General features: G+C 43.8%; 1 non-coding gene across 1 annotated transcript; it reads right to left on the bottom strand.

Moving 5' to 3' along the window:
* Positions 1 to 740: 740 nt before the first annotated feature.
* Positions 741 to 926, bottom strand: LOC127492503 (U2 spliceosomal RNA). The gene has a single exon (XR_007922031.2). It is a non-coding gene; the product is annotated as a U2 spliceosomal RNA (small nuclear RNA).
* Positions 927 to 21,646: the final 20,720 nt, after the last annotated feature.

Raw genomic sequence — 21,646 nt, 5'->3', positions numbered from 1 at the left:
AACTATTATCTACAGTGTGATTCCAATTTTGAAAAGAAAAGAAAAATATTTTTACAAAGGTTTGTTTGTATAAGGAAGAGAAAATAGTTTTCAAAATTTTAGCAATGCTTATCTCTTGGTGGTATAATTATGAATGTTTGTTTTTCCTTACTTTATTTTTACTTTTTCCTGGTCCATCTACACTTTCCAGAATAAATATACTTTTTTTAAAGATTTATTTAAAAAAAGAGGGGGAGGGGAGAGGGAGGGGAGGGGAGGGGAGGGGAGGGGAGGGGAGGGGAGGGAAGGGAAGGGAAGGGAAGGGAAGGGAAGGGAAGGGAAGGGAAGGGAGACAGAAACAAAGGGTAATAAGGAAAGAAAAGAAAAAAGCAAATTAGAAAAATATCCAACTAGTTTATTGGTCCAGATCAATAGAATTCTACCAAGTTGCTTCATGGACATGCGATCAATGCAGGTTTATGAGATGGGATTCTGAACTCTTCTAGCTCCCCACCTCCCCATCTCCACAGTCAGCTACACAATTTTCAGGGTTAAAGGAAAACATGAATCCTCCCTTGCAAATCTTGTTTTAAAAGTAGAAAAAAAATTGCAAGATATTTGAAGGGATCCAGACTAGACTACTATAGCATAAAAATTATTTTGGGCTGAAGGCTTTGAAAATCAACAGTTGTAACAAGAGGCTTTGTTTGAGCAGGTCCTACCATAAGTCTCCCCACAAGTGAGGCTTCTGACATCAGAGGAAGAGTGACTCCTGTCCCTGGGGATAAGTTCATGCCCCAGGAGAAATCGCATGAACAGAACCTACTAAAACTGACTTCGTCTTTCAATTAGACTCCCCTTAGTCATTTCCCACCCTCTCTGGTCCCTTGAAACACTACCCTGTCTTGTTACTACACTTGATCTTAGCCAAAAGGCCGAGAAGCGATACCCTGTCTTGTTTAAACCGGTGTGTGAGCCCCAAATTCTAGGCACTTCTGTGAATCACATTTTTCTGTGAGCTCCCACATACTCATGTGAATAAAAATCTGCCCTTTCTCTTGCTAATTCGTCTTTTGTCAGTTTAATTCCCAGGCTTCCAATTAATGAACATAAAGGATTAAAAGGAAAGTTTTTTTCAGCCAGATAATTTTAAAATAAAAAACTCAGGGCAGGCGTTTGGCATAGCGGTTAGGATGTGCCTTGGAATAGCCACACTCCACATCAGCATGCCTGAGTTGGAGTCCCTGTGCTTCCAAACCAGCATCTTGTTGAGGCACAGCCTGGGATATGGCAAATGATGGCTTAAGTACTTAGGTTCTGCCACCCACTTGAGATATGCAGAGTGAGTTCCAGATTCCTGGCTTTGGCCTGACCCATTCCCAGGTATTGTGGGCATTTGGAGAGTAAACCAGTGGACAGAGGCTCGCTCTTTCACTCTCTCTCTCTCTCTCTCTCCTCTTCTCTCTCTGTCTCTTTCATTAAATAAATAATATAAAACTCTTTCCTTTCTTCTGGACATTCTCTATTGACTTGTCAATGTGTCTATTTATTAATTTGCCTTTTAGTTTTGTTCTAGGTAAAGAAAAATTAAAATTTTAAATTATTAACATTAACAGTAATGTGTATTGTGCAATTCATTTTTAAATGCAAATATAAGAGCATTTCATTCTTATACAAAATCAGTGAAATTATACAATTTGTAATTTGCAGCTTGTTCATGCATTATGTATTTTGCTCCTACAAGAACATCCATTTCTGTCAAAATGCTGCACAAAACCGTCTTAACCGTTTTTTTAAATTTTGCTTTTGATGTACACATATTCTACCAATATTCCCAACCATTGGCTTACAGGTGATAAGGAATGATTGCAAGGAAATTAAACCACTGGATTTTTTTTAATCATTCTACTTTTTTTTTCATCGTTTTTAGCACAATTGGCAGTTGACAGAGAAGGAACAGGAGTACGAAATGGTATGATAGGGTTCCTTGGTCTCTGGTTTCTTAGAATGTCATTGTCTTCTTTCTGAATTAGAAGGAAGTTTTGGTTCAAATGTAAGGAGTGACTTTTAAGCCCCTGTGAACTCAGTTGTGGAGGTAACATGCTCACCTTCTCATGGCTTTGAGCCTTGCCGAACTCCCACATGTGGAGAATTCTGCGCTCATGGGGAAGCAGCCAACCCTATATGCAAATGGGGCAGCTATAGGCAAATGGAAGAGCAAGAAATGGACTTCTAGCACAATGTACCCATATGCTTATATGCTGACTCCATTGTCCCCTTGGATTTCACTTACACAACGTTAAGTTCAGAACTAAAATGATTAAGAATCTCCAGATGGTGATAACAGCACTTGAGGCTGAGCAGAGGAAACATCTGAAAGTGGCACCCTACATAACGGAACAATTCACACACCCATGAAGCTGGCCCTGCCCACTTCCACCAGCATAGTTCCACGTGGGGTTGTGTTTAAGGTTTCAGCTGAATAAAGATTTCATACAGTATTAAAAATATTTACCTAGCTTAAATGATAAACTCAAATACTTGTGGGACTGGGAAGGCAATAAAAATGAACCAAGTAGGCTTTTTCAGTCTCTCTTTTTTTTTTTCAGTATTGAGAGATGGAGGGAGGGGCACATTTATTTCCATTTCCTCTTAACTCTATCATAAGTACAACAGCAACCCTCATATTTTGATAAACAGCAGCTAGCCCTGTTTCAGTGTTCAGAGACACTGAGGATTGTTGAGGGACGGTGGGACAGAGTGGGCAATTGCTCCACCAGCCATTGCTCAGAGCCAGCTGCTGAGTGCCGGGGGAAGCAAGCCCTGTCTGCAAAAGCATCCATTTTTTTCAAGAGAGACTAAAAATTCAAACCTTCACAGAAAATCTCCCAATTTTTCAATGTTGTCAACTAATTAAACTGACTTTGACAAAGGAGAACTTAACATACAATTACCTGCCACCAGGGGCACTGCTTAAGGAGATGGTGTTGGGAAAAATGGCTCATCCTGTGGAGAAAAACAGAGCTAAACCCAGAGAAGAATAAAACTCAGTCCTGATGTGACACCACATATAAGGGATGTGAAAGCCAACATAACAAAAGTAATAGGAGAAAGTGTAGAAAAATATCATAGCTAAAGACCTCTTTAACAAAATTTCAAAAGTAACACCCATACAGAAAATAACTAATGAATGTGATTACAACAAAAATTAATATGAAAAAAATTAAGAGACCTATAATAGATTAGGAGAAGATAATTGCAACGGATAAAACAATAAGAAATGTAACTATAAAATATTACTGCTCAACAGAAGTATTATGTAAGACACACGTGTAATTTTAACTTCTTAATATAGCTGTACTATAAAAGTAAATAAAAATATACATAAAATTCATGTAAATAATGTTTTTTATTTATTTGGATCATTTTAACATCTAATTCCTATAAAATTATTATTGAGATATTTTATATTTTCTAAATACTATATTTACTAAATCAAGTGTATTCTACACTTAAAACATACCTCAAATCAAACTAGCTACTTGCAACGTGCTGAAAAGTCATACGTGGCTAATAGTTACCACACTGGGCAGCATAGGTCTGGAATACACAAGAAAAGCCTTTAAGTAAATAATAATAAACCTTAACGTCAATTCCCATAGGAAAATGGGCAAAGGGTATGCACAGGCAATTCACAATGGACAAAATACTATGAAGATGTGAACAGGTATTCTGAATCATTACTAACTTAAAAGAAAGACACCAAATTAAACCTACACACCTGGAAAAATCATTAAGTTGGATAGTGCTAATAGTTGGTGGGTACACAGTTACAAAGATAGATGAGTACAAACATGAATGAGTCTTCCTCAAGTTAAATAGATGGCAGCAGTCATCTGTGATACTGGACATTTATCCTAAAGAAATGTATATATAGCTTACAATTGATTTTCTTTGCCACAAGACTATAAGCTCCACAAGAGAGGAGATTTTGTTTTGGCCTTCTATTTATCTCCAATGTTGACATCAGGGCTGGCGCATGGTAGGTGCTCCATTAATATTTGTACAATGACTGGATTATGTCACAATCATTGAAGTAATCCAACAAGGTATGTGCTTCATAGGAGGGGACTTCAAGGAAAATGGGGTGGGTGCTTGACACAGTGGTTAAGATGCTGGTTTAGGATGTCTACATCCATATCAGAGTGCCAGTGCCAATTCCAGTGGGCATAGCATGCAGCTTTTGGGACAATGAGTTTGGAGTCAGCCTTGAGCTGGAATCCTAGCTCTTCTTTCCACCCAGGAGACATTGTGCAGGTTGCATAAGCACTCTGCTCTTTGGGGTCACAGCAATCAAATGAGGATCCTAAGAGCATAGGGGTGGGGGAGGCATTTGGTACAGCAGTTAAGATTCCACTTGGAATGCCTGTATTCCCTATCAGAGTGCCTGGGTTCAGCTTCTGACTCCACACCAGATTCTGTCTTCCCAATAGTTCAGACCCTAGGAAGCAGCAAGTGATGGCTCAAGTACTTGGGTCCCTGTGACCCATGTGGGAGCCCTGGTGTGAGTTCCCAGCTCCTGGATTTGACCTGGCCTAGCCTCAGTTAATGCAGATGGGATAGTTCTCCCTGTTCCTCTCCCTTTCCCTCTCCCTCCCCTCTCCCTCTTCCCCTCCCCTCCCTTTCCCTCCCTCTCACTCTTCCCTCCCTCTCCCTCTCTTCCTCTCCCTCTGTCTCTGTGCCTTTCAACTACATAAATTTTAAAGGTAAATGAAATATTTTGGAGGTGGGTGGCAGGGCAGGTATGGTGGGAAGAATAACTATATTTCTAAAGTTGTACTTACGAAAGTTGTATTCCTTAAAAAATTAATTAATTTAAAAAACTTTAAAGTTCATGGGAAGTGTAATGAAAAGATAAATCTATTAGGGTCCAAAATTTTTAAATTCACACATAGATTTTTTTTTCATAATACATGTTTCCCATGAACTTTGTTGAAAACCCTCCCATAGGTGAGGAAAATGAAACTCAATGCAGCCATCATTCCACCATCACACACGTGCAGTCACCAGTAGAGATGGCACTGATACAAGGTCTAACAGCCAGGCCGACTCCCAGGCAACATCTGTGCATTGTTTCCATCTTCCTCTTTGGGCATCTCAAAGGGAAAGTCAATCTCCAAATGTTTAGAGAGAGCAACTGCACTATCACATTTGCAGGTTTAAATTAGAGTATATTTACATGCACGAAGGGTCTGCTTGACTAGAATTCACTTTAAATTCCTCTATATGTTTTGGGTCATGCCTTTCCTCCAAGTTTTTATTAAACAAAGAAGAAGGAAGGGAGGGAGGGAGGGAAGACACAGGAACTGCAATAGATGATAGCTTTTGTTCTACACACATTTATACCTTTGGTAACAAAACAGGCAGTGTCCAAGAGAAACCAATCACAGCTTTATTTTACAACGGTAACGTTAAAAAGGGTTAACACTTACCCACTAGTTAGCACACCGGTTGGGTTTTGCCTTTTCTGTTCTCTTCTGGCTTTGATGAGCTATCTTCAGAAGATTTTTTGAGTACTTGCTTCATTTTCTTGGCTCTTTTGGACTCCCCATTCCTTGGCAGGTTTCACCCTATTTGGGTATAAGTACCCACTCCGTATCTCCTCTCCATTTGCTATTTCATGAATAAGTGCTAACTAACTTTGTAGCAAAACAAATCCATCTGGAAATTGGCATTTCCACGAAGTGTTTTTAAAACTGCTGTTCATCATTCCCAGTGTGTACGCATGTGTGAAAAATTCAGAATACATTAAAGCAAGAAGCTTTGGAAGGGCTGGGTGTACATTTAGAAGCCAGAATGCATGACACAAGAGTAGGGCACGCTCTTGAGAGCTCTGAGGGTTGACAGGCATTTGTGATAGGCATGTTAAATATTTGACCATTTTGACCAAATGCTGTGTCATAATCTATTTACCAAAAGATTATTTCTAAATTGCCAAAGGATCAAGTTACACCAAGTCAAAGTACATATACCTACATTATTTTGACCCCATTTCACAGATAAGGAAAATCAGGCTTACAGAAGTAAAGTACAAAACAGCATATCAATAATGCAGGAAAAAGTTGGGCTTGGAATCCAAGCCTTTTTCAGAAAGTCTCCAACTCACCAACTCTTGTCTATTACTTTTCTGATGAAAGGTTTCCTGATGACAGAAAAAGGTCTTAATCACTTGAGTCCAAGGGACCCTTCAGTGACAAGTTGCAGGAGATGGAAGAACAGGACTGAAGGTGCTGAGACAAAATATACGATTTCCTCAAGTTGTTCATATCCTGTGCAGAGGGAGCAAAACATAAGGAGCACCCATATACTCTTGTGCCCCAGGCCTTCCCCAGGACCTTATGGCTGTGACCACGTCTGTGTCACTTACCAGTCTACACCCAACCCATTGCACATGTTTGGCATCCAGTAGGTGCTCGCTGAGTAATTAGTACATGAATGAAGATATCATTAGATCTGCCAACTCAGAAAAGAAACCTTCTACGGACATTTGAAGGTAATGTCTGGAGAGTACTACCTTCAGAAACTAAAGCATGGAGCAGGTGGATAAAAGAATTTATCTTTGATTGGCAACCTCACAGATGGCCCCTAATGATCCCACCTCTGGATAATCACTCCTTATGTCACCTCTTCCCCTTGATCAGTAGCCAGACTTACTTATTTGCTTCTAACACATAGAGTACAGCAAAAGTAATAGAATGTCATTTCCAATCTTAGAAATAATAAGTCTGTAGTTTCTGAGTTATAGTAGGTCCCCCTTACCCACAAGGATTAAGTTCCACGATTCCCAGTGGACACCTGGAATCATGGATAGTACTGAGCCATTCCAGAAATGTGAGAGCAGCTTCTCTATCACCATATGTGGCCTCTTCAGTAATCTTTGTATTGTCAGTCCAAACCCATTCCTGAATCTGTATAACCATCCTCTACTTGCAGTAAGTGGCTCATTTCAGAAGATCCCTTGCTCAAGTCCCGATAGAGGCTCAACCCTTTCTGGTTCAACACATTGCTGTCAATGAGGACACATTTTCAGTTCATGTCTTCCACCTACCAATGTGTGCCTTCCATGTTCACTAAGTACTGACCCTGCACGATAGCCATAACTGTTGCAGTCTGAGATGTGATAGGCAACTAGAATGAATTTATTTCCTTCTTCACAGCTTCATGGGTAGAAGATCCAGTGTGATTTTCCTTTAAGTTAAGAGCTTTTCTTTTTCAAGTAAAAGAAGCACTTACAGCCTCTCTCTCGGGCACATCCAAATTTCCAGCAACACTACTTTTGCATTTGGGGCCATTATGAAATACGACAAGGATTAGTTGAATACAAACTCTGATATCATGACAGTAGCCTTGATAACCAAGCTGTCAACCAAGTGAACCATGGGGAGATAGAGTATACAGCATGGCCCACAGTTTAAAACTTAGGCATTGTTTTTTTTTGTTTGGTTGGTTGGTTGGTTGTTTTAGGAATCTCCACATATCCATTTAGTATTTCAGATCACAGTTAAGCAAGAGTAACTGAAACTATGCAAAGCAAATCCAAACCCAGTAGTAAGGCTGAACTGTTGCAATCTCTTTTGGGCTCACTCACTCGCTCTCTCCTCTCTCTCTCTCTCTCTCTCTCTCTCCCCCCCTACCTTCTTCTCTGTCTCAGATTAACACTGTCACATTACATGGACATCCAGATAGCCTAAGAAAAGAAGCATGTTTGGCAAAACAAAACAAACAAAATTATAGCCTGCAGTATGAGCTAGCAACTAGGCAAGGAAACAACCAGACAAGGAAGCTTAGAAGTAGATCCTGTGCCGGCGCCGCGGCTCACTAGGCTAATCCTCCGCCTTGCGGCACCGGCACACCGGGTTCTAGTCCCAGTCGGGGCGCCGGATTCTGTCCCGGTTGCCCCTCTTCCAGGCCAGCTCTCTGCTGTGGCCAGGGAATGCAGTGGAGGATGGCCCAAGTGCTTGGGCCCTGCACCCCACGGGAGACTAGGAAAAGCACCTGGCTCCTGCCTTCGGATCAGCGCGGTGCGCCGGCCACAGCGGCCATTGGAGGGTGAACCAATGGCAAAGGAAGACCTTTCTCTCTGTCTCTCTCTCTCACTGTCCACTCTGCCTGTAAAAAAAAAAAAAAAAAAAAGGAAGTAGATCCTGGGAGACCTGTCAGTAGCTACATAGGTGGTACCCTTGGAAGAGGATTCTCCAACCCCATATGAGCCTTGAAATGACTACAACTCCAGCTATAGACACGCTGACTGCAACCTCCCAAGATGCCCAAACCAGAGGCACTCAGCTAATCCGTGTTCATATTCCTGATTCACAGAAACTGTGAGATATAATAAGTGTTTGTTTTTTTAAGGTGATAGGTTTTGGAGTAATCTGTTATGCACACATAAATAACTAACACATTTTCTGATAACTTCCAAGAAAATGAATCAATGAGTATCAATGAAAAATTGCAGCTATGAAAATGGTATAAGAAGACTTGATAACTTCTGTTTGCTACTTCCTGGTTGGTTTTCCCACAGTGATTGCTATAAACTTCTTTACAAACAGAAAGAATCATTTATAAGGAGAGCAAAAGAGTGGGGAAGGCTGAAGATGCAGATCTGCGTCCACAGCTACGCCTAGAAAGAAAGGACATCCACAAAACTGAATGTGTAGTCACAGTTTTGAAAAGGGAGACAGGCAGACACAGGGAATGTCCCAGAATTCACAGTGAGTCCTTTGGAAAACTCACTTTGCTTTCCCAATGCTCATAACACCAATCAATTGGAAGATACACATCAACCAGGATTAGCTTCAGTTATGTGGAAAAAGAAACCCCTGAACAATGCAGGAAAAGAGTATATTTCTCACTCCTATAGGGGGAACTCATGTGAGGATGCTCAGGCCTCTCCCTGTCTGATATCCTCTGGAACTAGGCTCTTGGCACTCATCTTCAGGGTCATATGTAAGGGCAACCCCACCCTCTCAGCCTAACTGGGCTGTTGGGAGAGGCAAAGAGTAACACACCCATCCTTTGAAATAGACTTCTTGGTGTCCCACACAATCTGTTGATATCTCACTGCCTAATATTTACTCACACAGCACACCTCAGTGCAAAGGAGGCTGGGAAATTAATTCAGCTGAAATCCAAGATTCTGCTACCAAAAGGAAGAGGAGAACAGACACTAGAGAGGCAACTGAAAATGGTCCCATTTCTAATGTAACTGCACCCTAACAAATCCATCACTGTGGGTTGAAAATAATTTAAGCCAGGGGAAGATACGGCACAGTGGACTGAGCCACCACTTGGGGTGCCCACGTCCTGTACTGGAGTACATGGTTCAAGTTCTGTCTAATTGGTGCTTCCAATTCAGCTTCCTGCTCAATGTGCCTGAGGGGCAACCAATGATGGTCAAAAGGTTTGGGTTCCTATCACCCAGTGAAGACCCAGATGGAGTGCCTTGCTCCTGGCTTCGGTCTGGCCCAGCCCTGCATATTGTGGCCATTTGGAGAGTAAATCAGCAGATGGAAGATTACTTTCCATGTCTCCCTCCATCTCTCTGTCATTCTGCAGTTCAAATAAATAAAGATTTTAAAGGAGGAAACACTGTAAATCAAAAATGCATTTAATTCAAGCTACACAACACAGCCCAGTGTAGTGTTACCATTTACCCTCGGGACTGTGGGGCTGCCTGCGAGCTGAGGCTCACAGCTACTGCCCAGCATCAGGAGTGACTATTGCACCACCAATCACCAACTCAGGAAAAGGGCAAAATGCAGAATTTGAAGGATGGTTTCTACTGAGTAAGCATTGCTTTCATACCATCATGAAGTCACAAAATGTTCAGTTGAGCCATTGTCAGTTGGAGCTGTAGCAACCTCTGCTCCAGATTACAAGACCAACGGAGCACCAGGGGGCTTGTCATTCTGAGCTCTCCACGATTGGATCACCTCTCATTTTCAGGTTTGCCTCTCCTTTTTAACTTCATCACACAGGACTGGACAACACTCTCTGTGCACCCCCTCACTTCACAACTTTGCTCTGCAGCTCCCCCATCCACACATACCCCACTCTAATGCCGCTGCTCTGAGATTCTTTGCTCAGTCATATCCTTCCACTGAAAACCTACAGCACCGATTTGCACCTTTGTCCAATATAATAGAAAAGATATATATTTACATGCACTTTTCAACTGCCAGACACTGCGCCAAGAATGCAAATGGGAATAAGATAAGGAGCCAGCCTTCAAAAACTGCGTAATAGTCAATCGATAAATGTTGGTTGAATAATGGGTGGTTAATCGGCTTTGCAGTATCGTACCAAGTTTTATAATGGTTTTGATAAACACATGCATCACAAAGAATGGACTGTGGATTGTGGCCCTTGCACATCTAATTCAATAGGAGTTGCTCAATGCCTCTGAGGTGCTTGGCATAATGTTTCACACTGATCTTCCTATCCTTTATTCACATACTTATTTTATATCCCCTATGTGCCCAATGTGGTACGTGGCTCTGTGCATGAAAAGAAAAGCCTACTCCCTTCCCTTGGGAACTTGGGGAGACACTCAAAAAAAAAATGGAGCATTCTAAGCCAGCCACTGTAAAAAACAAGTCAGTGAAATACACAAAGTGATTAAAATACTCACCCTAGGTTGGAAAAGTCACGGAAGCTTCCAGGGCACAATGACACTTGAGACTGAAAAAGAAACAGAAGTTGGTCAGACCCTGAAGAGACAGAAGTGCAGCCCACAGCAGAGGGAACATCATCTGCAAAAACCCAGAAATAGGAAATCGAAACAAAGGGGCCAGCACTGTGGCGTAGTGGGTAAAGCCACTGCCTGTGGCACCGGCATCCCATATAGGCACCAGTTCAAGTCCCAGCTGTTCCACTTCTGATCCAGCTGCCTGCTAATGAGCCTAAAAAAGCAGCAGAAGATGGCCCAAGTACTTGGGTTACTGTACCCCCAAGGGAGACCCAAAAGAAGCTCCTGGTTGCTGCCTTTGGCCTGGCTCAGCGCTGACCATTGCAGTGATTTTGGGAGTGAACTAGCAGATGACAGAACAATTGTGTCTCTCCTAATCTCTCCTTCTCTTTCTCTACAAATCTGCCTTTGAAATAAGTAAATAAAACTGAAAAAAAAAAACTGGAGTACAGTGCTTTTGTGATACAGAAAGTACTCCAGGACAGCCAAAATTCAGCACGTGCAGTTGGGAAGGTAGACAATAATGCTGGAGGCAGATACGTGTATCAAGTAATGACCCACATCTGATTGTGAGTAACAGATCCCCCAAAAGAGTGTCTAATAATACATCAAAATGTCTACTACAACAAGGACTTCAGGGTGAGCAGTTTAAAGCTGGTGTACCTGCTCCACAGTGCCATGAAGGACTTGGGGGCCTCCTCCTGCTCTGCTTGGCCACTCTTACTAGGCTGCGGATCCTTGTGGTCACTACTTCCCCTTCAGCGTCTCAGCTGCAGAGCAGGCAAGAGGAACAAAAAAGGAAGGCAAAAGCAAAAGTTATGTATCAGCTGAATTTGCCTACCTCTTCAGGAATTCTCTTACTATTTATTTCCCATTAGCCAAACAACACCACATGTCCCCAGCAAAGCGTCCACTGCTGGTGAGGATATAAATGGAGTTTTAGCTGGGTCTGCTGTTGTCCTCCATCAGCTCAATCCTCTTCCATAAGAAGAAGAGAAGGGATACCAGGGGAAAAACATCCCTGTGTTCTGCAAGAGCTCATGGGGAGCCTTGGATGTCCCAGTGGTATCTTAATGTGAGGTGGATGAAATGACCCACACTCTATACTAACGAGCAAGGTTACTCCATTTTTGTTATTAATTGGCATAAACCTGCCTGAGTCTCTGACCACAGAGACTGCACCAACTCAGAAACATACTTTGATCACACATGTGGATGCTAGCGGAACCTTAAAACTAGGAAGGATGTGTCCTGTCCAGCTTCCTCCCCTTCCATAAGAAAGAACAGAAGCTTCAAGGGAAAAGACCTTGCCTGATGTCAGGCTGAGGACCAGGTGGGATCCTAGCTTAACCTCCACATGGAAACTCATTTAATAAAGAAAAACATCACCTGCAGAAAAATGAGATGTGGTGTAGCCTATAGAAGTCAAATGAGGCCGGCGCTGCGGCTCAACAGGCTAATCCTCTGCCTTGTGGCGCCGGCACACCGGGTTCTAGTCCCGGTCGGGGCGCTGGAGTCTGTCCTGGTTGCCCCTCTTCCAGGCCAGCTCTCTGCTGTGGCCAGGGAGTGCAGTGGAGGATGGCCCAAGTACTTGGGCCCTGCACCCCATGGGAGACCAGGAGAAGCACCTGGCTCCTGCCATCGGATTAGCGCAGTGCGCTGGCTGCAGCGGCCATTGGAGGGTAAACCAACGGCAAAGGAAGACCTTTCTCTCTGTCTCTCTCTCTCACTGTCTACTCTGCCTGTCAAAAAAGAAAGAAAGAAAGAAAGAAAGAAAGAAAGAAAGAAAGAAAGAAAGAAAGAAAGAACGAAAGAAAGAAAGAAAGAAAGAAGTCAAATGAAGAAGAAAAGGAACAGAAGAAAGGGTTGTCAGTCTCTAGAGCCCAAAAGACTTGGTTTCAAATTCAGTGCCATACGGTCACACCATAAGGATGTTTTGGCTTAAAAACAAAAACAAAACAAAACAAAAGTCTCAACAGTGAGGAAGCTGTCCCTTGGCACATCTGGAAAAAGTCCAGTGGCAGGGGATGCTTTGAATGTGGTTTGAGCAGAGCTGCGATTTTGTTTCTGTTCTTTCATAGACTCCACTCCTCTCTTGGTAGCTTCCCCATCAGGCTGGTTTCCCACAGAAGCCTAGGTAGCTCGCTCTTACCACGCAGAACACACAGCATGAGCACAGCGGTGACCCAAGAGCAGGGAGGTGAGAGCTGTGCACCAGGTTGTAGTCAGTACAGAAGTGCATCATCTGGAGAGACTTTTAAAACAGTAAAATCAACAAAAGTCAGTCAGTGATCATCACGACCATGCAACAGATCAGAAATAGTGTTCCTCAGAGCCAGGCTACGAGAAGCCATCCGCAACACTTCACACACCATTGACCTATATGTCAAAACTCCCAACAAAACTCACACTGATTGGGTTAAATTAAGGCACATGCCTGCTCTTAGACCAATCATGGCAGACAAAAACATGGAACGCACTGATTGGCCTAGCTTGACGCACAGGCTACTCCCAAAAGTGAGAGACCCAGACCCTTAGGGTCCTGAGCCCTGGGATGCATCGGGTAGGGAAAGAGAAACAGGTGCTGGTGAAGCCACCACATATGATCATCATGCAATGTAAGCTGGAGCAAGTTATTTGAGCCAAATCTCATTCATGTGCCAGACACTGTCCTAAGCATCCCACAGATTTATAACCTCGTTTAATCCCTATACCAACACAGGACGTAGATATGTGTCAGCCAGGATCCTACTATGACACAAGTAGCACACTCAAGTTAAAACACTTTGATAAGGGGCTTGGATTGTGGCACAGTGGGTAAACCCACTGCTTGAGATGCTGGCGTCCCATATGGGTGCCAATTCATGTCCCAGCCACTCCAGTTCCAATCCAGCTCCCTGCTCATGGCCCAGGAAAGCAGCTGAAGCGGGCCAAAGTGTTTTTGCCCTGCCACCCATGTGGAAGACAGATGAAGCTCCTGGATTCTAGCTTTGGCCTCAGTTCTGGCTATAGTGGAAATCTAGGGAGTGAACAAGTGGATGGAAGATTTCAGTCTCTCCCTCTCTTTCTCTCTCTCTCTCTTCTCTCTCTTTCTCTCTCTCTCTCTCTCTGTAACTCTTTCAAGTAAATAAATAAAAATATTTTTTAAAAGAAACACTTTGAAAAGGGCTTGTTTGCAAAGAAGTCAGTTGCAAAGGTGTAGCTTGGGTATAGGGACCCACAAGCAATAGTGCAGGGGCCTGAAGCTACGATCAATAGCCATGACCTTCCCTAGGTGTGTAGGGACAAGGCAAGAGTTGTAAAACGATGGTCTTAGGTTTGCCCAAGAGTGCAAGTAACCAGATACGGAGGAGCTAAGTAGGATTAAGAATAAATAAAGCTGAGAGAATTTTTCCATAATTTCTGTGTAGCACTACATTCCAGGTCCAGCCCCTTACCTGTCAATCCAACACAACCACTTTCCCTTGATGCACCTGTAGCTCACTCAGGACCAGGAAAGAGTACACTCCATCAGGGCCTCACAGAAGCTAAGCTCCATGGGGAGGTGCCATGACACTCCCCAAAAACCTCACGCTAACCGTTATCACACTAAACTCCACCCTGTTTGTGTAGTCAGTTAGGACACCACATCCAACCCGAGAGAAATGACATGTGGAAATGCCCTTTTGCTTTTTGGCTTCTGTACCTTGATCATATGTCTTTCTCCAGCCTCTTCCTGTGCTGTCTCCTCATAGGCAACTCTCTGACCGAGTGAAGATGGGTATCTCTCCATGTGGGGATGCCCACACTTCTGTGTGAATATATTCGCTCTCCACTTTTAAATAAATCCTGCTCTCAGCTGTGCACTGTATCTATGCCTCTGCTTTGGATTCTTATCTTTGTGAGGGCAAGAACTTGGAATAAAAATTGAGATGCATACATCCATAACAAACCCAACATGACACCACAGACTGGAGGAACCCCAGAAATAAACACTGCCATCTCACTTCCCTGCCTCCCCCTAAGCTATGGAAGGAGGCGCCCATGGTCAAACTGAACGGGAAATAGAGGATGAAGTCACCCGCTGATGGTGCCCTCAGAGCTGCTCTCCTGGAGCAGAAATCAGGGCAGAAAGAGGGAGAGTAGATTTGAAGGAGAGAGATCCAGCATTCTCCTTCTCGCAGATGAGCAAACAGATTTGGAGATGTCAAGGCACTTATCTGGTACACGCATGCTTAATCACTATAGGATACAACCTCTCCAAGCAAGCAAAATGCCAGGCAGAATTCCTGATATAAAATACATGCTTCACAGTTGCTCTGTTTCCACTTCATCTTAGCTTCCTCTGGCAAAGAGAAACCACGAGCGAATCAATGCCCAGACCTTCACCGGCCAGGGCACTGGCCGTAGCAAAGAAACCAAAGCTCCTCTCTCCACCCCTGGGGAGTTAATCCGCATCCCAGGGTCCACATGGTGCCACAGCACCTGCACCACCACACTAGAAATGTAAAAGATATTCTGCCTTTCCTCTCTGCATTTCTAAACCAACTTGAACTGCAGGCTGTACCATGAAAATAAATCAAAATGTGAGAGTCTGCGAAGAGTTTCCATTGAAGGTGCAATTGATTTATTACACAAAGTACACAGTAACCAGAGCCGCACAGACTAAGTAAACAGGGTGACTGACAATACCACGGATCCCGGCAAGCAACGTCTGCCTTTCCCCTTTCTCCAAGAAAATCAAAGAGTGTGACTGGCTTCTTCTGAATCCAATTCATGCTCACCTCCCTCTTGTCAGGAATGTGGGTGGCAGATATTATTTATCATGCTAGTGTCACTGAAGGGCTCAGAAGGGTGACATGATTTACCTATTGTCAAACAAGTTTTCCTAACAGTCTAACTCTGTTTGACACATTCCTTTCAGCAAGCCAAATCTGCTGTCGGTCCATACCTTGAATGTGTCAGAAGAATTCATAAATGACACCCACAGCCCCGTCCCATTTGATAGCGCAGGGTTAGTCACTTGCCTGAGTTGCTAGGGAGGTTATTCAGAGAGGAAGCCTCCTGGAAAATTAAGAGTTGCATGGGCTTCCCCTTACATGGCTAAAGCTGATCATTAATTGTAATACTGCCAGGCTGACGCCCTGGTGTAGCAGGTAAAGCTGCCACCTGCAGCACCGGCATTCCATGTACCGCTGGTTCGAGTCCCGGCTGCTCCACTTCCAATCCCACTCTCTGCTACGGCTTCAGAAAGCAGTGGAAGATGGCCCAAGTCCTTGGGCCCTTGCATCCGCGTGGGAGACCCGGAAGAAGCTCCTGGTTCCTGACTGCTGGCTTCAGATTGGCTCAGCTCCAGCCACTGCGACTATCTGGGGCGTGAACCAGCAGATAGATGCAAGACATCTCTCTCTCTCTCTCTCTCTCTCTCTCTCTCTCTCTGCCTCTGCCTCTCTGTAACTCTGCCTTTCAAATAAATAAATCTTTTTAATAATAACTGATTCTAATATTGCCATGTTTAGAGTGCTGACGGTGGGCAGGGCACTGCTGCGAAGTTTTGTGCTCCTGTGATCTCCTTCAAAGCTCACAAGTACCCCCCATGAAGAGCAATTCCCACCTTTACTATGCTCCAGAGGAGGAATGTGAGTCCAGAGAGATTATCTAACTTGCCCTGGAGGCAGGACCCTGTGACCTTGGAAGGAACCTGCACTTGGCTTACTATTCTGCTAAAATTCTTAGTAATTTTTCACAAGGGGACCAACATTTCCACTGTGTACTGGGCCACACACATAATAAAGCAGGTCCCGCCTGGAGGCATTTCTTCTACAATATATACACAGTATTTCCTGGGTGCTGTATTAGACAGAGGGGATCCACAGAGGGCAGCTGTTCAAGGTCCCACATTCATGGGGCTGCCTTTGCACTCACAGTGAAAGATGTCTCTGAAGGGAGTCGCAAGGTGAAGACAGATTTGGAGAGATGCTTGAAGAAAGCAAATGGGGGTAACGAGAAGAAGTATGTGAGCATGGAGGAGTGCTCCCACTGTCTATGAGGCACTCTCGCAGAGAGGCGACAACTAAACAAGACCATCGTTCAGAGGCACCAACCTGGCAGGATGTCAGAGAGGGCTCCGGCCCAGGGAGTCATTGAATAGAGGCCAGACAGGAACTTCAGGTACAGCACCAGTCTGATGGGAACTGAAGCATAGACAGCAAGAGAGAGAGATAGCGAGGTAAAGTTCAGATGAGGCAGAAGCCAGATTGCACAGAGCCTTTGGGGGTGTGGTGGGTAGCTTGGATCTGCTGCTCCTGCCCCGGGGGAGGCCAAGGAAGCCCACAAAGCACAGAGTGACAGGCACTGATGCTTATCTGAAGATCAATCAGGCTACTACCATGTGTAATACAGACAAGAAAGCACAAAAGATACAGGAGCCACTGGGATCTGCACCACACATCACAGATGTCTACAGAGCAACGTGGAGAGAAAACAAGGATTCCATGAAGGTGTGCAGAGAATCCACACGGAACTGAGCTGCCTGCATGTATATATATATACACACACATGTACATGTACATATATTCACAAGGCACCAAGAGAATATATATATATACATAACTGATTCACATCTCAGAAGTGTGTATATAAATTATATACATAAGTTTATTTCAAAATATTGTGGAAAACTGAATTAAAATATGTTTACTTTGGTACAAAAAATTTTTGAAGTTCATGTATATGTTTTTTCATAATACCCGTTTTCCATGAACTTCTTGAAGATGCCACATATCTCTGGATTTTTAAAAAATTTTTTGCACCAAAATAAACATATCTTTTAATTTCATATTCTGTAAACTTTCTGAAGTACCACTGTATACATATATGCTTAAATAAAAATTAAAAAATATATTATATTCTGAGTTTACATATATACCATATGCTAATTTGGAAAATCAGATAAACTCATTTTTCCATACCTCAAAATTTAGAATTTCTTTGCCATCCTGGTTTATTTCAAATATCATCTGAGATTTCAGATTGAGATGACTAACAAAACTGTCACCATTTAAAACCACTTTTTAATAGAGAGAAAGGGAGAGACAGAAGGAGAGAGAGAGAGAGAGGGAGAGATATCTTCCATCCTTTGGTTCACTCTCCAAATGGCCTTAATGGCTGGGGCTGGGCCAGGCTGAAGCCAGGAGCCAGGAACCCCATCAGGTCTCCCACATGAGGGGTAGCAACCAAGTTCTTGGCCATCTTCCACTGCATTCCCACGCGCATTAGCTGGGAGCTGGATGGGAAGTGAAGCAGCCAGAACTGGAACCTACATTTGTTAGGTAGGAAGTCAGAAATTTAGCCTAGATGTGTGTGAGACAGGCCTGAAGACCAGCACCTACTGCAGAAGCCCCAGAAGCCCAGCATCTTGCACTTCAAACTCCTGCTCAGACCCTGATGACCTTCAAAGAAAGCTCCCAGGAGAATTCTCTCTCTTCAGGACCAGATGAGTTACCTGACCTGATAACATGGGGCAATAAAACCTTCTCAGACACCCTAAGGGAAGCCCCTCTACTGTGCCCAGTCTCAGCAAATCTGGAGAGGAATTTGCTAATTTTCACCCAACAAACTCTCCTGCTAGGACTCCCCATCCTTTGTCTTGGAGGAGATGGGGAGGTTGGGTAAATAGACTCCCTTAAAAACCTAGGGAGTCCAGACCGCTTGCTCTCAATTCTCGGGCTGAGCCGCCCGCCTGCCCTGCCCAGGTGTATTCTCTCCATTCAACCATGTAATCTCGCTCTCCCACAGTCCAAGAGACTGGGCACTATCTGTCCCTTCTGACCAATGCCCTATCCCCAGTAAAGCCTTATCACTTTGCTCTCCATCTAACTTGCCTGAAGACAAGAACCCTATGGCTTCCATGGCCTTTTTTCTGGTGACACATTCATATGGGATGCCAGCAAAGCAGGTGGCAGCTAAACCCTCAATGTGCAACAACATTGGCCCTTAAAACAGTTTTTAGGCTCTTTCTAATACCACGCAACCAAAGCAAAATAAATAGGAAGCTAGGACCAATGGAAAACTATATTTATCCAAAGCCTGCAATCCAACATCAATGATGAACTTTAAAGAAAGCAAAATGCTATAAAAAGATTGATTTGCTGGGGCCAGTGCTGTGGCATAGCAGGTAAAGCCACTGCCTGCAGTGCTGGCATCCCATATGGGTGCCAGTTCGAGTCCTGGCTGCTCCACTTTCTATCCAGCTCTCTGCTATGGTGCTATCGCCTGGGAAAGCAGCAGAAGATGGCCCAAATCCTTGGGCCCCTGCACCAGCATGGGAGAGCTATAAGAAGCTCCTGGCTCTGGACTGGCACAGCTCTGGCCATTGCGGTCAATTGGGGAGTGACCAGCAGATGAAAGACCTCTCTCTCTCTCTCTCTCTCTCTCTCTCTCTCTCTGCCTCTTCTTCTCTCTGTGTGTAACTCTGATGTTCAAATAAATAAACACATCTTTAAAAAAAAGACTTATTTGCCTACTTGATGCTCATTCAGCAAACCATAATAATAACGCATATTGATATACTAGGCAGGTAAGATCACCGAGCTAGTGGGTGGCAGTGCCAGGATAAACACGACAGCTGCCAGTCATATCATCTTTGGTCTCAACCTAACCTGGCAATGGTCATGGGCCAGATCCAGGTCTTTGCCTACTTTTGTAAATAAGATTTTACTGGAACATAGGCATGCACTTTCATTTTTGTATATGAGAAACTAAGCGGAGAGAGACAAACTGACAGTGAGAACTCATCTGCTGGTTCAGTCCTCAGATGCCCACAACAACCAGTACTAGGCCTGTACAAAGCCCTGGGCCTGAGTGCAGGAACCAGGAATTCAATCCATGTCTCCCAGTGGGTGGCAGAAATCGTTAGTTTAATCATCACTGCTGCTCCCACCCACCATAGTTTGCATTAAATTGGGAGCGGAAGCCAGATTTTGAACTCATATTCTGATGTGGATGCAAGCATTTTATTTATTTATCTCCAGAAACCTTTTATTTAAGGAATACAAACTTCATACATTTCATAAATACAACTTCAGGAACATAGTGATTCTTCTCACTGTACCCACCCTCCTACCCACACTCTCCTCTTCTTCCTCCCTCTCCTATTCCCATTCTTATTTTTTACCAAGATCTATTTTCTTTGTTTTCTTTTAACCTTTTTTTTTTTTTTTTGACAGGCAGAGTTAGACAGTGAGAGAGAGAGAGACAGAGAGAAAGGTCTTCCTTTTGCCCCACAAATGGCTGCCATGGCTGGCGCGCTGCAGCTGGCACACTGCGCTGATCCAAAGCCAGGAGCCAGGTGCTTCTGTTAGTAGGAAGTCAGATATGAGCTTATGTGTATGTGACAAAGGCCTAAAGAGAAGATGTCTATGTTCAGCATATGTATCTGCATCTCAAAGTCATCCCGATAACATTTCAGGGGCAGTCCAGTATCTGCATCCTGCCCTGCTCCCTCCTCCCCGATAACCTGCCAGGTGGGGGTCCCCACCCCTTCTGCCTGATAACCTTCCTGATGCAGCCCAGTATCTGCATTTCAAATACCCTTCTCAGGATCCTAACTCTCCAGGGGGTCTTGCTCGCCCTTCCTTTAAACTCAGGACAGAGCCAGCTAGGCTTCCTCCTGACTGATACCTTCAGGGGAAAACTATGATAGGAGCTTCTTAATATTTACATCCATAAAATCCTTTGTTTTGGGAGGAGATGTGTGAAGACAAAGACCCATCTCCTTAAACCCCACCACCACCCCGCCTTTACCTTTCTCTGAAGAGAGGAGAGAACTTCCACTCTGACTACGACCTTGTCTAAACATGATCAGAGTTGGTGAACTCAAAAGGCTTCCATAGCCTTGGCAATTCATGACAAGAGCCTAGGGTGATTACTGATGCCATAAACAAGAGTGTCAATTTGTTAAGTCAACAACAGGAGTCACTGTGCACTTACTCCTCATGTAGGATCTCTGTCCTTAATGTGCTGGACATTCTGATTTAATGCTATAACTAGTACTCAAACAGTATTTTTCACTTTGTGTTTCTATGTGGATGCAAACTGTTGAAATCTTTACTTAATATATGCTAAACTGATCTTCTGTATATAAAGATAATTGAAAATGAATCTTGATGTGAATGGAAGGGGAGAGGGAGTAGGAAAGGGGAGGGTTGCGGGTGGGAGGGGAGTTATGGGGGGGAAGCCATTGTAATCCATAAGCTGTACTTTGGAAATTTATATTCATTAAATAAAAGTTAAAAAAAAAAAGAAAACCAAATTCCCAACACAAATATAACATATAATAGGAAAACTAAAAAAAAAAAAAAAAAAAAAAAAAAAAAAACCAAAAAACCCGGCCTCAACCTGACGGTGTGATCAGTCAGCCCTCTGCCTCTCTGCTGAGCTGCCCACCTAGCCTGCCCAGGTGGCTGTTTTACTTTCCACTACTCTGTCTCACACCTGCATTCTTTCTTGTGCGAAGACAAGAACCCTGCCATTCTCCGGTAACACTTCCTCCTGGTCTCCCATGCAGGTGCAGGGCCCAAGCACTTGGGCCATCCTCCACTGACTTCCCGGGCCACAGCAAAGAGCTGGACTGGAAGAGGAGCAACTGGGACAGAATCCGGTGCCCCAACCAGAACTAGAACCCAGGGTGCCAGCACCGCAAGCGGAGGATTAGCCTAGTGAACTGCGGCGCTGGCTTAACCTGTTTCTTAAAAACCAGGCTAAATGCCCATCCCCTGACCATTCACTTACGTATTTTCTGTGCTTCATCAAACCGCCTGCAAACTCTAAAATATTTACTGCCTGGTCCGTAAAAGAAAGTTTGCTGCCCTCTGTTCTAAATCACCATTCTACACTGCACAGCTATGATATGCCAGCTATTGTTCTAGGCTCTAGGGTTAT

This window comes from Oryctolagus cuniculus, chromosome 10 (assembly GCF_051225735.1).
Source record: "Oryctolagus cuniculus isolate XC-2025 breed Fujian yellow rabbit chromosome 10, ASM5122573v1, whole genome shotgun sequence".
Classification (NCBI taxonomy): Eukaryota; Metazoa; Chordata; class Mammalia; order Lagomorpha; family Leporidae; genus Oryctolagus; species Oryctolagus cuniculus.
Note: the sequence above shows the minus strand (reverse complement) of the source record. Positions and strands in the feature narration are given on the sequence as shown.